This window comes from Astyanax mexicanus, chromosome 3, assembly GCF_023375975.1.
Source record: "Astyanax mexicanus isolate ESR-SI-001 chromosome 3, AstMex3_surface, whole genome shotgun sequence".
In the NCBI taxonomy this organism is placed as follows: domain Eukaryota; kingdom Metazoa; phylum Chordata; class Actinopteri; order Characiformes; family Acestrorhamphidae; genus Astyanax; species Astyanax mexicanus.
Window position 1 is genome coordinate 29995920 of NC_064410.1, and position 21422 is coordinate 30017341.

Below are 21422 nucleotides of genomic sequence, written 5' to 3' on the forward strand. Positions count from 1 at the left end.
TTTTACTAAAACCTTAAAAAAAAATTATCTTTAACTGGCTCTCAGTGAAAGCCCTGAATTCACAGGTCTATACTTTTGCTGGATATGAATAATATTTAAGCAAATAAAAAACAATTAGTAACCAAATGTGTTGCACCCCACAAAATATAGTTCACATTTTGTCCAAAAAGCTCTAATTTTGTCTAATTTAGCTCTGATGCTTAATGGCAAACCCTGGACATGAATCATGAGTCTGATTTTCCTTCATTTTATTAATGTACATCCACAGGTTCTGTCTTTCCATCTAAGTAGTGGAACTATAAAAAAAAAAAAAATTAATGTCGTTTTGGGTTACAACAATTAAAATATTAGTATCTAGTTACTGCTAGAAACAGCAGACTAATGTGTCACGATCAATAATGTGTCAAGTCATAGAGAAGCACTTCTCATGGTCTGCAGTTGGAGAGTGTGTAAATTAGGGAGAATGGCCTTGTTCCAGATTTTCAAGGTCAGAGACTGAATCAATTCTGCCTATGTTTGTTTATGTCAGTGGTACACAACTGTCTACTGCTTACTATGAGATCCATCAATGATTAAGGGACTGGTGTGCTCTGTAGTTTATATGTCATATAACCTGAATGTAGACTTATGTCTGTTTATGGTTTAGCAGGAAGGTTAATTAGTCTTATTTAGGGATGGAAAGATTTTAGAATTGTTAGATCTGTATCAGATGCTTTGAGCCTAACCAGGCTTTTATTGCTTGATTATTCCAGCAGATACTTCATAGTGAAATCAAACAATTACAAATGTATAAATTACGACAGTGCCTGTTTTAGCCCACTTAAATCCCACTTAATGCATTTAATGTGATGAGAAAGTGTTCCTGCAATTAGTGTTACCCGGGATACAATACACAGCATGGTTTATTGTATTATTGCATAATTGGCAACTTTTTCAGTGCCAATAAATCTGCTTGGCACTGTACTATGGGAAAGCATTATAGTGTCAAGTACTGTCGTGTTGCAAATTGAAAATTTCCACAGTAGTTTATTTAAATTGATTGGAACGTTGATGTTGACGGCCTCCTTCTTTGTTAAATTCTGTCTCCAGAGTTATTATCCAACACATTTTTAAAAGAGCAGTACAAGAAACTGCATAATGATTATTAATACCTTCATAAAGACCATAATTGCTTCCATACTTTTTAGAGGTTCATAGATCTGTCTGTCCTTTTTCTCTTATTCCAATCAACAAACATCAACAAACAAACTTTCTGTTTAAACTTAAATGCAAATTAGTGTGGCAAAGAGTTGTGATAATTTGGCTACTTTATTATAATATGCTAAGAAACACAGAAACAAGCAAAATTTCCACAAAACTGTAATTTAGAGAATGTATCAAATCCTTGTCTCTCTCCTGCTTCAGTTCACACAGCCTACGATTGCCATGATTCTCTGTTTCCTAAGAACTCATGAACAGTTTTCCAGCTCAGTTTCCCCTGAATAGTGATTCATTGCACCTGTGACTGATTAACTTGTTTGTATTAAAACCCTGTCTGTACCAGAGTAACTTTGCTAAGTATTGCCAACCCTCATATTAAAACAATGCTAATGTTTATTGCTTAACATGTACAGCATATACAACAACCAACTGTTGTTACAATTACACTAAATCTTTCCCTGCAACTTGTACTTGTTATGTAGTTTGTACAAATCGATTTTCTTGTCATTTGGCAAAGGTAACCAATGACAAATGGCCTACAGATGGTCTGCTCATGACAAAGCTTTTCAAAGGCTGATTTCTGCAATGTGGAATGCCAAACCATGACAAAAGCTTGTAAAAAAAATGCCTCCGTTCTGTTATCTTAGCACTGTCTGGTGCATTTGTGCTCCCAGATGTGAGATGGATGTTGTTGGGGTGGCAACGAGATTTAAGTATGCATTAGGTGGGCCAGTGTTTCAGATGGAACCCCAGGTTGTGACATTTAAAATATGATCTGCAATTATCATCATCTAAACAAAATTATAAATCTATTCGTTATATAGTCTTAGTGATGTTTAGAAGTTACAGCCTTACTGCAGACCCTTAGATAGAGTATTAAATAGCTGAATTTGAGTATAAAGGCAATACCTTATACATAGATCCTATATCTAACATGCAGACTAATGACTACTGTTGTTCTTTGTGATTAGTTTTTGCTTAGATTATTCTCTTCCTGTGTCAGTTTTGCTTGCCTAATTCAACATGGAATAATGATCTTATTTTTAGGAAGACTTTTAAGACCAATTGAATAAACAAGTGAAATTGTGCGGTTAGCTGATTGTTTGAAAATGAAATCTTGTAGCTACACTGGCCCAATGTTGACAGGTTTGACACCCCTGATGTAGAATATGATGTGGGAGATTTAAAGGACCATTAAGGATTACATTTCCTGTAGTAATTTATAACCTAATTAGCACAGATTATTAGATATTAACCACAACCACTAGCGTAGTAGAGACAGGCATTTTGGACAATGAAACGTACATTTACTGATCAGCTACAGAGTAAGTATTGTCATCGCTTGCCACTGTGTGTCAATCTGGCGACCTACTTAAACTTTGCGTCGGGCAGGTGGGGCACAAAACTTGGTCTATACAATGTTTGGAAATTGAACTCCTGTAGTCATTTGACACACTTGCTCGCATTATTGCTGATTGTTCCTTTAACCTTGACTGGTCTCATCTGGACATATCTAGGACATGTCTTCCGAGTCTCATGCCACTCTCAGCACTTTGGCACATTTGCATACTGTCACCTTTTCTGCTTTAATAAGCTCCCTCTAGTTTGAGGACCTGTATAGTCCTACATTTCCAACATATCCAGGAGCACATCACTTATTCAACGATGGTACCTCCAAAGACATCAACTTTTCCATTAAAAAACCCAACTTTAGACACCCATAATACATAAGACTAGCTTTTTTTTTAACAAATCCTCTTCTGCTTCTGCGTTTCTTCTTTATTTCTCTCATTTCTATTTCGTATATGTTTTTATTAATCTCTATATGAACCTCAGAGTCTCTTGAATTCTCTCCTGATTTTGTTTTTCTTTGCTTTAGTAACTCTCTGACCTTCCTCTGAAATGGCTCCTGCACCTAATTTGGTCATGATCAGCACGACCAATGATGTCTTCGTGGTCTTCTCTCTCCTTATCCATCTTGTTTTCTGCCTTACACTCCTACGCTGCATCTCGAACCACTTCCTTTCAACACAATCCCTTTTCTTTTTAACCTAAATCCTTCCTTTATCTTTACCTCTTCTTTATTATTTCCAAACCTAATTCCAATTTCACCTATCCCTACATGGTAATATCCTCTACTTTCTTCATTCTATTACCTCCTGTCTTTATCCTAACCTTTCATCCCTTCTCCAGAACCCTCTTCTCTTTCTTCCATCTTGTTCTCTCATGCCTTTCAATTTCCAGTTTTTCTCTTCTCGTTGCTGATTCTATCTTTACTGCATCCACTTCTTGCTGATTCAAGTTTTGTTCTTTTGATGTGATTGACAACTTAGCCCTGAGGTAGTTCATGTAATGGGTAGCCAGCAGGTTTAGGTATTGTTCATGTTACCCACAGAAATCTCAGTGATCTCAGTGATTTTGAGCATGATGTCATAGTTGGTGTCAGAACTCTAGAAGTGCTAATCTTCAGACTCAGTACTCAGAATGTTGTACATGTTTTGTTGATAATAGAACAAAGGATTGAAGTACGGCCTGGACTGGTTTAAGAGGAACCAACGTTTTTTGTAAGTCAGATAATCATTCTGTACCAGAGACTGTAAAAAAGATGGACGCTGTGTTGCCGTTCCTATTCATTCAATGAAAATGAAGCCAAAATCTTCTGCCATGTTGGCGATCCTGAAACCCGAGTCTGTGCAGTAGAAACCAGAGGAGGGAGGAAGACTGTGGAGAGACAGCCTACTCATTTAAATAAACCCACCCATGAGGGCTGCCTCCACAGAGCTCACACAGTTGGTCCCACCCATACAGTCATTGGTCCCACCCCGGCTAGGTGTAACCCAGCACTTTTACAATAACCACACCTTTTTGAATAGAGCTGAATAACGTTTTAAAAATTTAATTCTGTGCGGATATAAAAATGTGACAATATAAGCAGAGGTTACACTAGCTGTTGCATTTAAATAATGGAGGTAGAATTACAGTATATTGGGAAAAAACGTGATTGAAAGTTGTCTGTGGCTTCACTTTTGAAAGACGATGCTCTATCCAGCTATACACAGTCTATGCTCTGTACAATTGTGATGAGCACAGTGATATACATTTTAAAATGTAAATCACTGAAGCAGGTGGGCTAGAACAGCAGAATACCCATTGGGTTGAATCAGCTAAGAACAGAAAGCTGAGGCTGCAGTGTGTAGCAAAGTTCACCAAATCTGGGCAGTTAAAAGCTGGAAAATCATAGCCTGTCTACGATATCTCAAATTTGATGTGAAACAATGATGATGAGTACAAACTTTTGTTGAATAGCTTATCTTAATTTGTTCCCCAGTATTCCAAAATGCATCACTTTTAGCCAATGATCCCAACAAGCTTTCAATGCTAGCGATAGGGGCATAATGTTGCCAAGGAAATCACTATTTTTACACCAATAACAGGGCTCCAAGTAGCTCCACATTTTATTGGTAGAATTCTGAGAATTTTAAAAGTTCACAGGTAGTCTATTTATAAAAAGACTGTATGTTTGTACACACAGTAGTAGATGTGTGTACAAGAGGTGCTGCCATCTTGAAATCAAGTCACAATAAGTTAAATGAAAAGCAAAAAGAAATATATAGAATAGAGGAACTGATTTCAAAACTAGTTTGCATGAACATTATGGGGATATTGTTTTTAGCAACAGATGTAATTTATGCATTTCCATTGAATTTATTTTGCAATCTATTCCCCTATCAAGGTACTGTGAGAATTCCTCAGTATTCAACAAATAATGTGCAGAGCTGCTTTGAACCTATTAAAATATGGTGTAAAAATATATATATATATATATATATTTTTTTTTTACATGGGCTACGCTGTGCCCCTATCATAGCATTGTAAGCCTGTTGGGAGCATCAGCTAAAAGCACTGTATTTTGGAATACTGGGGGCAAACGGAGGTGGACCATTCTCCCTTATGGAAGGTTTTGCTGGCATCCCAATATAATCATTGTTTGCACCAAAGCAAACTGATTCCAGGCATGACAATGAGATTTGTGTTCTTTAGGTGACTGTCCAAGTCAGAACAGCTCTAAGATGTGGTCCAACGGCAGGTGAAACTGCAAAAATTGCATGAGGCAAACATGTCAGTAAGGACCAGCATGGACTCTTGAAGGACTGTTTCCAGCATCCAACACAATCGAATGAGTAACTGAAGGGCTCTTATGAGAGTAATGGGAAATGCAACCCAGTATTAGTGTTATATGTTCCTGAGTGCTCAGTCAGTAAACTGTATATTCCATACTTATCATTTCTGTCAGGAGTTCTCATACCCCAAATTCCTCCCTGTGTCCTCCTCTTTTTCCATGACTCTTACATTCCATTCTTAGATTCTTAGCGGGGGTCCATTCCTGTACTGCAGAGCAGCAACTGCCAGCTCACACTCTCAGACTTTTCTCCTGCTACAGTTTATTATTCACTCCTCAATCATAGCTAAATAGATTAAGATATCATTAGATTAGATATCATGTGCATAAACAAGTAAATTAAGAAATCAATTCTGGTACCTTTTTTAAGTTATCTTATTAAATTGCTTTATTGTAGTCCTGCTACTGCTACTAGTTAAAGTTATATTTTATTAACCATTCTATGCTACACTGGATCTAGTGTCCCATGACTTTTGCCATGTCTGAAGGAAGCTAAGGGACGCTGTACTGATCTATTGAATGAATATGTGTGTGGGGCCTCCTGCATAGAATGTTGGTGTGATTTCTGCACAGGCAATATTAGCCAGAAGCTGCAGTTCACAATCATTACCACCCACTGTGGGTTTTTGTGGGTTACTGTGTACAAAAACATTCATTTCCAGTTAACGAGAGAACCAATTAAAGGTCCAGACATTGAACCAATAAATGGGTGTAAATTAGGGGTGGACGATATGGCCCTAAAATAATATCACGATATTTCATGGTATTTTCATGATAACGATACTCTTGGCGATATGACAAAAAAAAAAATTGGAATACACAACTGCAACAAAATGAAAATTAAATTTTACTATTGCATATGATATGATATGGCACACACCTAACTGACATATTTAAAAAAAACAGGGATTTTATCCGATTTTTAACAGAAGTAAAATAAATGATACATGATAAATAATACTGTACAGATATATAGTCTTTAATATATATATAATAGGAAATGAGAACATGTGAATTTTTCTTTTTCTTTTTCTTTTGCCAGACTGTTCTCATACAGAGTTCCCCAATGGTGGAACAAACTACCTTCCACTACCAGATCAGAAGAATCTCTTGCTATCTTTAATAAACTCCTGAAGACAGAGCTCTTCAAAGAGCACTTACTCTCCTAACACCTCTAACACACTAACTACTTCTAACCTCATTTCCTTCTTCCCCTCCTTCACTCCTCTATCCCATTATTTCCCTTCAACCTCCTTTAAGCCCTGTCTAAAGATATTTTACCTTTAATTTCTATTACTTTTGTACTGCACTATTGTAAGTCACTTTGGACAAAAGTGTCTGCCAAATGTAATGTAATGTAATGTAATGTAAAAACAGAAAAAAGTAGTACCCTGATGTGATAATTAGGGGTGGGTGATATGGCACGATATTTCTGGGTATGATATCATTAACTATGATTCAAAAAATGTTGGCGATATTATTGTGTACAAAACAATATGGCACACTCCTAGTGTAAATCTGATTATTAATTGTCTTTCATGTGTATTAAACTACAGAAATGTCCGTGTACTTTTTACTATGTTTTTAGCAATGCTTTTTTTTATTAGACCTGCTCTTTTAGACCAGTGTAAGTAAACACATCTCTTCATGCAGGCAGTGGTTTACAGTGTGGTTTTTCACACTGTAAATGTGTTCTATGTGTTTATAGTTTGTGACTCTCATATGCAATTATGGCAACATGAGACATTGTGGTGAGTGTTGACTGGTTGGAAAGGAACCTATATCATTTCCTGCAACAGAGACGACAGCAATTATGTATAATGTGACTGAGTGAAGAGCTATGGTGGCATTTGTGTGCAGGCATGCTGTTGTACTGGGATTGTGGGTGGATTTTAAGTGTGTATGGGATAATACACAGTTACACAGTGCATGTGCACATGTGAAATGTGAAATAGATAGTGGGTGCAACCTGGAAATAATTTGTTCAGTTGATTGCATATTTGATGTTTCATATTAGGCAACAAAAACATATGGAACACAAAAACATATGGACTTGTAGAAATATTCTAAATTTACTTAAATAAATGAAATCTTCCAAGGATTATTTGTCTTTATATATATTATATATATCTATATATACGATGGCTGTAAGAAAATATTGATACATTTGAATATTGCGATTGAGATATTCTATAGATTCTTGTAGTCTTTGCGGGCTGCAGGTTCTGTGGCAACACACCGGTATTCTAGGTTTCATACAGTAATTTAGGATCAGAGTAACCTATAGACATGCACATTACAACAAACAGCAAGACCTACCCTATCCAGTGTAGTGCCATCAACTTCAGTGAGTAATCCAGCTCAGAAAATTGAACCTTCTTTCCTTGTCTGAACACATCCTGTATGTTACCTCAGAGGAGCACCACTCCCTCATTCCTCATGCAGTTCAGTCAGCTCAGTCAATGGGCCCTATCTCACACGCTGAGCAAGGTGCGTCACGATGTTCATTGCTATCTTACACCCCGCCAACAGTCTATTTTCATGGTTTGTGTATGTGCTAAAAAGAAATAGCAAGTGACACACTGATTATACTGTTTATTTCACTTTATGCCCAGAAAACACTGACGATTAATGAAAAGAATTAGAATATGCCTTTTTCTGTTTCGAGCTGCGCATTCTCACAATACCAAACACACACTGACACGCCCTAAATTGAGCTGCGTGGTGTGCGTTTGATGCCTTGCCTAAAGATTGCTACAATAGGGCTCCATTTCTCCCCACAAGTGCCCAAACACAACAGATTATATGTTTACTTACTAAATATATGCATTGTCTGCAATGTCCTGATTTAAATTTCATCCAGACATAACATTTTCTGTTTAGATGTTTTTTGTTGTTTTGGAGCAAATGAGCAAAGGTTAGAGATAGCTTATTTAAATGTCCTAATTTAGATGTCATCTAGGCAATTACAGTTTTTCATTTCCTGTTTTTATGCAAATAATGTTAGTGATAGAAAAAGCTATTTAGCATGACTGAACTGCTCCTCTCTCTTTAAGAGTTGAAATTTCAGAATAAAAGTGCCGGTGCCAGTTGGTAAGAACTAATAATGAAATACAAAACTAATAATTAAATTAAAAAACTAATATTTAAATAAAAAGGTAAATTAAGAATTGTCTATACTTTTCCCTAGTTGTTTCCAATACAAACAACGTTGTGTTTAAATGCAATTATTGCATTTTCTGAACAAAAACCAGATTATTAATTCATAACAAAAACTGTTTTTATAATCTTAAAAGAACATTGCAGCTGTGCAGTAAACTATAGATGAAATGATGGTCAAATTTATACAAATATCTAAATTCTGTATTACATTTAAAATGAAGGCATATTTGAGTAGTCTCTTTGAGGAATCTCTTGCGCATAACATCTGGCTAACGTGTGACTGTCTCCTATAAATAATATAAATAAAGGTACGTCAAACTATCCAAACATCCTGTAGTAGTCCTGCAGGATCCTACGGTTCAAGTTTACATGTGAAGATGCAGAAAAGAGGCAGACAGTTGCTATAATGTTATTAATGAAGAAGAGATTCTGATTAAGATTTTGCTGCACTTTATTAATGTAAGCACACGTCTTCCCTGCAGCAGTTCTGTGCTGTGCCCACTGTTACCCTGGTCTTCTGTGGTACAGTGTAGGTTAAGCTTGTTTTACTGGAGTGGCGTAAGGGTTAATGGCTTGTCGGAATGTGTCTGGGTTGCGAGTGTGTGTCTGCACGTGCATGCTCGTTCGCATGCATACATGTGCGTGTGTGTGTGTAAGTTCACATGTGTATGTATGCTGGAATGTGTCTGGGTTGATGAGGTTCAAGTCCCCCGTTAAGGGCGAGTAGGTCAAGGCCTGCATCTCATTCCAACTCCCTCTCTCTCTCTCCCTCTCTCTCTGTTTCTCTTCTTGCCTGTGTTTTTTTTTTTTCTTCTCCATTGTCCTCACGTGTCACCATCTCCCTGCCTCTTTCCTCCCCTCCCCCCTTTTTCCTCTCTCCTCTCCTCACCAGCCTCCTGTGCTGTCTTGCCATGTGTTCTCTATCTCTCTCTTTCTCTCTCTCTTTTTCTCTCTCTTCCTTTCTTTATCTCGCACATGAATTTCAGAGCCCGAGGTGCTGGGGGTTGGGTGTTAGAGGAGAGCGAGACAGGGGGAGAGACTGTACGTTTGTGAGGGAGGGAGGGAATGAGTGAGTGAGTGAGCGAGCGTGTGTATGTGGAAGTACACTGGAGAGTGCATATGCATATGATTGTGTGCCTGTGCATTCATCTACATGCAAATGTGTGCTTTCACATGTGAGGCCGTACACACGCGTGCATTTCTGAGTGCATGTATGCCTTTTATTCATTTCCACTGCTGCCGGATGCATAATGTACTTGGTACTGTTGGTCATTTGTGATTTATAATGTGTTCTTGAAGGGCAGCGGAGGGTTATTCATGTGTCTGTCAGCCGTAACACACACTCGCATTTCCACTGCAAGGCCGAATGGAAGGTAACTGTTCTGATGGCTTTTTCACACTGACATGGTTTGGCATGGAGAGCTTACAGTAGTCCGGTAACCACTGTGCAAATGCTAGAGTAGGAATATTGGACGAGACTGATAGTGATGTGGGATGTGAGACCATTAGCCAGCATGCTAATGCCGTGGTAGGAATGTTAGATAAGGCTGGCACCATTGTTGGCTGAGGATGGTAGACAATGTGGTATTACCACGGTAGCAATATGGCATGAGGTCCATAGCCAGGGTACTAATGCTGCAGTAGAGATGCTGGATGAGATTTTATGCAAGAATCTTCAACTAATGTCAAAAGTGTGAATCTCTGTACCTCTCTTTACTCTTAAGCTAAAAACATACTTAAAACTTGGAATCTGCTGATTCGCTACCTAGGAAAATAGCGGGTGTGCTAATACCGTGGTAGCAATATGGGATCAGGCAGTAATGCTTCAGTAGTGATGCTGGATGAGATTTTATGCAAGAATCTTCAATTAATGTCATACATTTGAATCTATCTCTGTATCTCTTTTTGATTTTAAGCTAAAACGTACTCAAGACTTTGGATCTGTTGATTGGCCAGCTTGGCCTTGCCACAGTAGGCTGGTAGCTGGTGTGCTAATGCCATAGAAGTTTTATTAAATGAGGTAGAAGCTGGTAGAAGTGTAGGATGAGGCTAGTAGCCAAAATGCTAAGTACCATGGTTGCCAGGGATGTTTAATTAGGCTGGTATTATTGTTGGATGAGGCTGGTAACCGGCATTCTAATATCATGGTAGCAATATGGGATGAGGCCGGTAGCCAGGGTACTAATGTCGCAGTAGTGATGCTGGATGAGATTTTATGCAAGAATCTTCAACTAATGTCATAAGTTTGAATCTCTGTACCTCTCTTTGATTTTAAGCTAAAAACATACTCAAGACTTGGGATCTGCTGATTGGCTACCAGGGCCTTGCTAAAGTGTGCTGGTAGCCGGTGTGCTAATGCCTTGGTAGTGATATTAGATGAGGCGGGTAGCAGTGTAGGATGAGACTGTAAGCCATAATGCTAATGCCACAGTAGTGATATAGATTGAGCCTGGTAACCAGTGTGCTAATACCATGGTAGCAATGTGAGATGAGGTCCGTAGCCAGGATGCTAACGCAGTGGTAGCAACATTGGGTAAGACCACTATCAATGTGGGATGAGGTTGGTAGCCAGGGTACTAATGCTGCATTAGCAATGCTGGACAAGTTTTTAGGCTGCCATTTTTACTGCCAGTGGACATTTTCAAGAATTTACAATTAATATAAAAAAGTTTTAATCCTCTTTTTCATTGCCTCTCTTTACTCAAGACATAAAACATACTCAAGACTTGGGATCTGCTGATTGGCTATCTGGATCTTGTTATTGCCATATTTGTCTGGTAGCCAGTATGCTAACTCCACTGTAGCTATATTGGATGAGACTGCCAATGCCATAATGCCATGGTTGTCAGGGATGTGGGATGAGGCTGGTATCATTGTTGGATGAGGCTGGTTACCAGTGTGCTAATACCATGGTAGCAATGTGAGATGAGGTTCGTAGCCAGAATTCTAACGCAGGGATAGCAGCATTGGATAAGACCAGTATCAATGTGGGATGAGGTTCGTAGCCAGTGCTAATGCTGCAGTAGCGATGCTGGACAAGATTTTAGGCTGACTTTTATTGCTAGTGGACATTTTTTAGTCATTTTTAAGTCAAAAGTTTTAATCCTCTTAATGGTTTTAATCCTTGCCTCTCTTTTCTTTTAGGCCAAAAACATACTCAAGCCTGCTGATTGGCTAGCTGGGCCTTGCAACAGTAGGCTGGTAGTCAGTGTCCTAAAGCCATGGTAGCGATATAGGATGAGGCTGGTAGCAGTGTGGGATGAGACTTTAATCCAGCATTCTAATGCCAGGGTAGCTATGATGGATGAGACTGGTAGCAATGTGAGATAAGGCTGATAGCCAGCATGTTGTTAATACCATGGTAGCAATGTGGGATGAGACTGGTCCACAATATTCTAAAGCTGAGGTAGCAACATTGGGAAAGGCTGGTAGTGATGTGTGATGAGGATGATAGCCAGCATGCTGATGCTGCAATAGCAATGCTGCACAACACCTGTTGCCAGTGTGCTAATGCTGTAGTAGGGATGTCATATGAAGCCGGTAGCGATGCTGGACAAGCGTGAAAGCCCAGAGTTCTCCATTTAGCATTTAGCTTACTTGCTAAGTCTGTAAAATCTGATCAGGAATGTGATAACAAACACATCCAACAACAGCAACATAATCATATTTATTATGAGATTGCAGGCACTTCCTGGTCATGATTTAGCAACACAGCAAAAAGAAAAATAAACTGTACCGTACACGGTACGTTACAATAAGGCCTTTGGCAATGCAGTAGAATGCAGTAGAAAAGTGGCCCCTGACTGCTTAGATTCTCACAGATCTGGCAGACTGAGGGATTTAAGCTCAACGCCTGTAGATTGGCAGGTTATGTAATCACTGTATAGCATTACAGTTTAATTAGTGCAACAGTGAGGATGAGAATATCTCAGCTTGCTGGCGCTTCCCTTTTATTGTCGATAGAACAAGAGAGTAAAGCCAAAATAAAGCAGACAGACAGACATGTCAGCTTTGCCTGAAACAGCAGTGATAAGACTTTTAGGATGGTATTTATGGAAATCTTCTATTTTGAGCAGATGAGTTGTGCAGACTAGACTATATTAAAAGTTCCACAGACATATAGATGTATGTAGATAAAAAAGTATTTTAATAAAAGGGGGATTTGGCAGAGAACATAGTGAGATTCTGTAATTAGTGTCAATGGTTTTTATCCTCTTTATTGTTGCCTCACTTTGTTGTTGTGATAAAATGTACTCAACATGGGATACCCAAATTCCCAAATGCAAATGGCAGGTCAATGATCTTCAAACATACATTCCTGCTGAACATTACATTACATAACTGTGGTGGTTAAAACACTCAAACCTCAGGGGGTGACTGAGGACAAACCATAGCACTGTGACAGTTGACAGGAAAAAGTTTGGTGGTTTAGGACAACTTGGCGACCACTCTAGCAGCCTCCCACTTGCTTTCCATTATGAAATGTGTCATAACACATTTTTAATGCAATTATGTAGTGCTGGGCAGTATGAGCAAAAATATATATCACAGAATTTTTTCACGATTTTGAAGGTTTCACAGTATATCACTATATTTTTTAATTATTATATTTTTATTTTATTTGCATGACTGGGCTTTATTATGGGTTTGTGACTTACTTTACTGTTAGGAGTACATATAATATAAAACACAAAGGCTTTAAAATAAGGTTTTGATTAGTTTACTTTGTCCCAATTAGACTTCCTTTGCAGAAAAACAGCCAACGAATGTAAACAACAGACCTTAAAAAGAGATACACCAACAACACGGCTTCCTTTACAACACTAAATATTTCAAATAGTTCCTTAAACTCTATAAACAAATATAAAATACTCAAAATGTAAATATTAAAAACAAGGTATATTTCTCAAATGTTCTATTGCGCAAGTAGGACACAAGCTATAATTACTTAGTATCCAGAGTTTTTGAGAGTTTTATCACTCCCTTTATCGCTGAATGAATGATTCTGTACTCAGGATCGATTTTGGGCTCATCTAAGGAAAGAGATGAACTGTTCTCCAAAATTTGAATTGAATGTGTAATTCCTTTCTCTCTTTTCTGAGTGAATAACTGCTGTTTGCTGTTAATACGGATAAAAACACGTATATTGCAAGGAGCAGCAGCAGGAGCTCCTCAGATAAAGTGCTGTTCTCATGTTTCTCCAGGCAGGACGAAGTGTTTGACTCCAAAGGGCTGAGCTAGGTTGCCATCACTTCAGTGCGTTAGCTTGTTATGCTTACTGGCTAGCATTGGCTGGCATGCTGTATCTGCTTCTTTGGTGGTGCTGTTCTACACAGCGCTCTGCAGTGCCTCTAGCGGTAAGGTGGTATGTAAAAAATGCATACCGGTTTTAATTTCCCCTTTAGTATACAGTATGAACCCGTATACCACCCAGCACTACAATTATGTGAGAAAACCTCTCTGCATAACTGCGTCTGTGATCCTGTCCTTGCCTTAAGTTTGTTTTAGGCATAAAACTCCTTTTCTGACATGCTAGATAGATTGGGAATGATCACAACTCACAGGTTCAGCAGATGAGGACATCGGCTTTCTGCAAATTGACTCATTACAGACCTCCAAACTTCATGTTTCCTTCAGATTAGCTCAAGAACCATGGAGCAAAGAGAACTTCATTACCCTTACATTACCAAACACAATGCAGGTGTGCAAATACCTTTGTCAGTATAAAGTAGCTAACTAGCTAACTAGACATACAGACAGACAGACAGACACTTGATCTCAAAGGAAAGTTAGTAATTGTTAAGAATAAGGAAATGTAATTTAAAAAATCTCATCAGTATGGATTAGTTATAACATCATGAATACTGATAAAATTAATATTCTTTCTGGTACAGGTGAAGTGGAGCCGGATGGTTATAAATCTGTTTTGTAGGCTTTATCTCCAGACATCTGTAGATGATGGCCTGGACTAAGAGCATCACTCCAGGGCCTCTTTTATCTCCACCGATTTGCAACATGCATCATGCAGTGTAGCAGTATACAGTAGTGACCCTATTTACTGAAGTTTCATCTCCTACAGAGCAACAAAAGTAGGTCAAGGGACTATATTTCAGTGTATATTTCAGCATAAATAATCCATATTTCTCTGCTCAGATAATGAGTCTGTGTTGCTGTGCTGAGCTGTTAACACACTGGTTACTGATACTGTAAGTGTTTGTAGAGCCTGGTAATAATGTTGAGCTTTTAAATGATAAGTGGATGATGATACCCTGGCAAATATGACCTTTGACACGTTACTGAACATTGCAACTACTGATATAAATGGCTTCAAACATTTTTCATGATTTTTTTCATAGACTTTTGTACAGTACTGTATGCAGTACATGACCTAAGGTGTAGGTTTTTGCTTTCACGTAGCTCCATATTTCACCTTCTCTCACTGAGTTTCTCGCCGGCAGCTCAGTCACCTCTTAATCTGAAGCTTAAAAGCTGAGAAAAGTATCTTTAAAGCTCCACTAGGTTGGATTGAGATTTTGTGCTTGCAGGCTCCACCTACAGTTGTAGAGTGTAATAAATGTTTCAGCCGGATTTGTTTCTCTTTATCATTTTCTGGCTTTCAGAGACATATTCGGTCTCTTTCCAGCTTCTGCCAGAGTGTCTGTATGTTAGTTTGTAAAGAATGAATCAGTAGTCCTTGTAGAACTGTTAGAACTAAAGGTCGGAAAGCAGGTCGCAGTTCTCGCGAGCGTTGGTCGCGGCCGCCTCTGAGGAGGAGCTCCGGCACAGACACGAGAGCACCGCTATTCCTCCTATTAGACCTCAATGCAGCGCTGCAGTGAGTTTCAAGCTTTAATTTTACTTCTTTAAAAGATCAAAAATCAAGGAAATCCTACTTAGTGCTGCTTTAAATGTACATTTTGTATATTTGAATTAAATGTATCTCCCTTTTAAGTAACTTGATCTATTTATTAGTGCAATTCCTTTAGCGTTGCTTTTCGTCTTTCAAAATAACAATGTACAAATTTCATAAGAAAAATACATTTTCAGATGAAAACAAAAATTAAAATTGTATAGTCATTGCATTCTGTGTGCCATTATATATGTATAAAATGGCTTCCCATTTGCTGACAACTTTTATAGAAATGCAGATTTGTGGAAAATGTGTGCCTCCTTAATCTTCTGACTCCGGTCCCTTGATTTTCAAATTAAATGCAAAATTTACTGACGTTCAGGTTTGAAATGTTTTTGTTTCTTATGGATCTACTTCTATACACTGTGCCTCTCTGCTGCACTGAGCAAACATACATTATGTTTAAACATATTGTATGTCTTTACTGTATTATATCTGCTAATAATTTATTATTTGCATAGCAAAAGGTTTACATTGCAAAAAAACACAGAAAGCAGATAAAAAATATTAAATATGTGACTAGGCCTGTCACAAAACACTTTTTTTCTTTTTCTTATTTTAACTTTTTGACTATGGCCCTGATATAAAGATAATATAGTGGAATAATAACACCTTATTACAAAGCAATGAACATTTAACTTGTTAATCTGAATATAAATATATTTTAATATTATTTATACATTTTTAAATAAACATGACATACTGGCTAAGTCATGTTAATGGGCTCTCCTTGCAAACAAAAAATTAATGGACAATATTGAGGTCAGAAAAAAAGGTTGCACGATGAGTCAATTACATAATTATTGTGTTTGACATTGATTAAAGTTGAAGTTTAAATAATAAAATTATGTTAAACGGATTATGTTAAACAGGTAAGGCAAGGATGTGTGTCAGCAACACAGACAGATTATAACAATTAGCTGCCCAGGGTATCCTCTTCATTACTAACAGACTGCTTCACCAAACCCATTATCTTAGCACACTTAATGCAGTGTCAATCATTTTCCACCTTTTCTGCACCACCAGCTTTGCTTGTCTCTTTGTCTCTAACCATGCACCAGGGCTTTTCCAATGCTGTGATCTTTGATTCCTCACACATCACTATCGTAACAACTATAATAGTTTAATATGCTCATGAATACTTTGATAAACCTTTTGGTGCTTTGCTGTTGAATTCACATCTTATTTAAGATAGATAGTAGACCATAATGTAATAGAAATTATGAAGGAGTAGGATCTACAAACACATCAGAATTTCTACAGAAAGCTGAGAAGAAACATGTATGTTAATACAGGTAATCTTTACTGATGAGTTTTAAAGTTATAGTTGTTAATAAGCAGTTCTTCATTTATACATTCTTTTAGACTGAAAATGAAAGTGATACAGGTTACAAATCAAACCAAAGACCCAACAAAAGCATTTAAAATAACTATAACCATGACACAGCATATTGGGTTGAACATAGAAATTAACCATTTTTAAAATAAAATAAAAACATACAAAACACATGCACATGCATTGAGACACTTACACACATACACACACACACACACACACACACACTCCTATGAGGCTCCCTGTATCAGGCTTTGTAATGTAGACGGGCGGTTCAAATGATATATTGATCGCACTCCTAGAGGAATGAATTGAGGAGTCCTATGCAGGCCTGTGAGGTAACACAATTAGACCTGCAGTTCATTCTCCTGAAGCCTCTGAAGAGCCTCTTTAGATTGCACTCTTTAGAAAACACACACACACACACACTTTTCGTCTATTCCCTCGCTTTTGTATTTCTCTCAGTTTTATTTAAGTAGATGCCTTGTCTTGTTTGAGAAGATACAGGTGGATATGAGAGAGAAATGCTCTTTTTAATAGGAAGGAAGTTAAGTAGGAGTAATAAAGGAAGAAATGCTTTGATACTTACATCCAAAGGATTACATGCAGTCAAATGCATGGAAGAATAGCATTGGGCAGGGAGGGAAATGAAAAGATGTTAATAGGAATAATAAGGGATGACAATAAAATGACAAATTAATGAGTGCGGGTCAAAACAGCTGTGAGTATGTCCGGGGGGCTGATCTTAGATAGTATATACTTATGAAATGGTGTGTATGGGGTGACCAGAAGTAACAATGCATTCAGCTGTTAACAAAGTTTATATGACAACTTTAAGTTTATATGAAAATAAATGGGCTAAAACAGCAATTGCTTGGAAGAAAAAGAATAATAGACAAAAATAGACATAAATCAGACAGCAATACAGTTGTGAATTGCTAAAGTAATCAGAATTAATAATGTCAGAAAAGGCAGTATCCTAAAATATCCTGATGAAATATCTTGAAACAAATAGGCAAGAAACCAACATACCCGCAGAAAAAACAGCAAGATAACATAATATACTCTTTTATGGAAGGTAATTTATAGTATCATGATATTATTTCCTGCTAAATTAATGTTTTCCATAGAAGCTGCCATGACAGACCTATAAATTCTTCCCTGTAGTGGAGTTTTTTGTTATGCTAGAAATAAGAATATTTAAACACATCCAGGAGCTCTCCTAAGTTAGACCTCAGATTTGTTCACCCAAGTAGTTGGCATAAGTTTTTTTATATATATTTTTTTAAGAAAACATAATTGTGTGACCTCACTTCTATTTGTGTGAAAAGAAATATTAATGTCCATGTATAAGTGTGTAATTTGATTTGCCAGTGTGTATAAACTAATATAAATCTTTTATTTTTGAATATCAGATAAATATAACCTGAGGAAATATTTTAAAAAGCACCTTTTTAAGGATAATTTCATTAATTAAAGGAAAGAAAAAATCTAAACCAATCTACCCCAAACTCCAGTGAATTAGAAGGCATAGACAGCTCATCCAGGAGGTCACAAAACAAACAGAACCCAGAACAGCATTTTAAAAAAAAACTGCAGGTCTCACTTGCCTCATGGTAATAACTCAATAATAAGATAGAAACTGGTTGAAAATGGTCTCCATGGAAGACTTCCAAGGCAAAAAACACAGCTGACCAAAAATAACTCATTTTACATTTGTCAAAAACATCTTGATTATCCCCAGGACTTTGGGTCCTTTTATTATTCTTTTGACTAACAAGACAAAAGTGGAACTTTTTGGAAGGTGCGTGTCCTGTTATATCTGGCGTAAATCTATCACATAATTTCAGAACAAGAGCAACTTAAAACATGGTGGTGGTAGTATGATGATCTTGAAGTGGCCTAGTCGAAGTCTGATTGAGATGCTGTGGCCTGATCTTAGTTAAACCAATTCTGTAAAGAAGTGTGGACCAAAATTCCTCCACAGAGATGTGAAAGACTTGTTGCCAGTTATTAGTAAGCCTTAACCTTGTTGCCGCAAATGATGTCACAACCAAGTTATAAGATTTAGGGACAAACACTTTTTCACACAGGTCTAGATTGGTTTAGATAGATTTATTCCTTTAATAAATGAAATTATAATTTTAAACATGCCTTTTATATTTACTCATCTTTGTCTGATATTAAAGTTTATGTGATATGTATGACAAAAAAGCAAAAACTATACAAATTTGTAGGGGGCAAATACTTTTTTATGCCACTGTATATTTACAGTATTTATTCAGCAAGCCATCCTAGCCCTTAACTAATGTTGCTAAATTTTTTTTGTTATTTTTTCCTTTTATTACACTTTTGTCAATTTTGTCAGTATATTAGCCATGATATTGTTGGTAATATTATACGTGATATAGACAGTTTTTTTTTCTCCTGTTTTAAAACTCTCTGACATGTAGCTGCAGAAAAAAAAACTGAACTGATGCCCTATGACTGAGAGAGACAGTGTACATCTCAAATACTCTTTGTTACACATGGTCACCATGTCTTTTAACCAGCTAAAAGGTACATTCAGTATTCTGTTTCACTGTACTAATAAACAATATATATTTTTAAATTTTAAATTTTTTATTTGGAAGCCAGACAATTTCGGATCATCAAGTTCTTGACACGTGTTCGGTTGATGATGTTTATAATCTTTCATGGCATAAAAAACATGAGTACAAATACTTTCACTTAATTTTTTGACACTGTTTTTGCCAATGTAAGTAAACCCACAGGAACGGTATGGTTCACTAAACCTGAATACAATATATCTTCTTATATTATTTTTTTTTTCATCTTGGATATTAACATTAATCAGAGTCTAAAAGGCACTTGAGTAATTAGCATTTATTATTAATATTATTGATGTTCCAGAAGAGATTTTGATTGGTCAGCTTCGCTTCATTAAATATGATAAAGCTTTAAATTTGTCTTGTGTTTCTACAGTAGATCATAATAAATACACAAAGATCTCTCTGTTTGGATTATAGTTTCCATGACAGTAGACAGTACTGTGTCCTGTCCTTTGACCTCTATCTTGGATCGTGCTGAGCTCAATCAGACTGTCATAACGTTGGCCTTAACACCCAGGCATGATGACACACACACACACACACACAAACACTTTTGTTCATTAGACAGAGTCAGTGGTAGACCTCACTCACTCAGGAAGGAGAGAGAAAACAAACTGACGCTCATCAGACCATCATCAGCCATACTATAATATTACAGTGTTTCTCAGGTGCACCGCCACATAAAATACATATTCATTGTATCACATGGCCTAAAGTGCAGCTGCTACATTAATCCAGTTAATCAAGTTTGTATGAACATGAATGATAGCTCTGTGGATTTAATAGAATAGAATATTTTTTTCCAGGGCTCCGGTAGCCAATGGCAAGCTACATGAACAGGATTCGAACTAGCATAGATCTCCTGATCATAGTGGCAGTGCTATTAAATATTTTGTTATTTCTTAAAATGAGTAAAATTAACAATAAATAAACGATTACACATGTTGTCTGGTTAGACACTGAGTCTTGCCATAGGAGGGTGTAAAAGTGTTATAAAAAGGCCACTCTTGGGTAGTGTACCTCTTGGTGAGAGATTGTTGAATGTGCTAGACTTGCCTCTATGATGAATTTCTAGAAAACATTTTGTCCAGTTTGCAGACTTATACTGAGAGAAGCAGGAGGTCATTTTTGATTAATTGCCTGCCATCTAGGCTGTCCAAATAATAATTACTTGGCTGGGTGCCAGTAGGGCACTCAAGCTTCCTTTCAATTTTCTTTTTGCATTTTTATTTTTGTCAGGAAGTGTATTTGTATGCAAGTGTTCAAAAATCTAATACCTAATAATCATTAAACTACAATTATTGGGTTATTCCAATTTAAAATAATTGTTGGTTGGTTGTCGCTAATTAAATAGTTCATATTTAAAAAGAAATGAGCTAATGGGTTTATTACACAATTATTAACAGTCTACCTGTCTGTTTTTCAGGAATGCTGTCTTCCACCTCTGCTGTCTTTTGTCATCTGTGGAATTCTGTCCCACTGAAATTAAAGAAGGACCTCGGCTTGTTTACTCTACAGATAAGTAAATAAAATCCTTGGAACATCCATATGAATTTAATTAATGCAATTACACAATGGAATTATTCCTAACACATCAGGGGCAGAGCCAGACATTTAAAACATCCAGGGCTTATCCCAAATATCCACAAACATGCTCTTTATTCAAAACATGTTAGGTGCTCATTATGAAAAGCCAAATCTGTGGAGCTTACATATTTCATAAATTTTATATCAAGTATCAATTTAAGTAACATTGGTACAAAAGTGCAAAAACTTGACAAAAACTGCACTACTAACATTCCGGTTATTTTGAGAGGGTACGGACTGCAGCCTGCAGGAAGGCGGAGTTGGACGTCCAGTGCGTCCAGCTCCGCCCACTTTGTTAGCGTCGTGTCTCAGCTCCGCCTCTGAACGGAAGTAAACAATGTACAGGGCAGTTAGCGGACTTTAAATATAATGTGCCGCGTCGTCTGGCTTAAATACTGTGTACACTACAAGCTTGCGAGACTGACGAGGCGTGGC

The 21422-nt window shown here is 37.2% G+C and overlaps 1 long non-coding RNA gene across 1 annotated transcript in view; it reads left to right on the forward strand.

Annotated features, from left to right (window-relative positions):
- Nucleotides 1–20947, forward strand: part of LOC103029543 (uncharacterized) — a 32918-nt gene extending 11971 nt beyond the window's left edge. The window contains exon 5 of the long non-coding RNA XR_455547.4: nt 20827–20947. This is a non-coding gene — a long non-coding RNA (uncharacterized LOC103029543). The remainder of the gene's footprint in view (nt 1–20826) is intronic.
- The last annotated feature ends 475 nt before the right edge of the window (nt 20948–21422 follow it).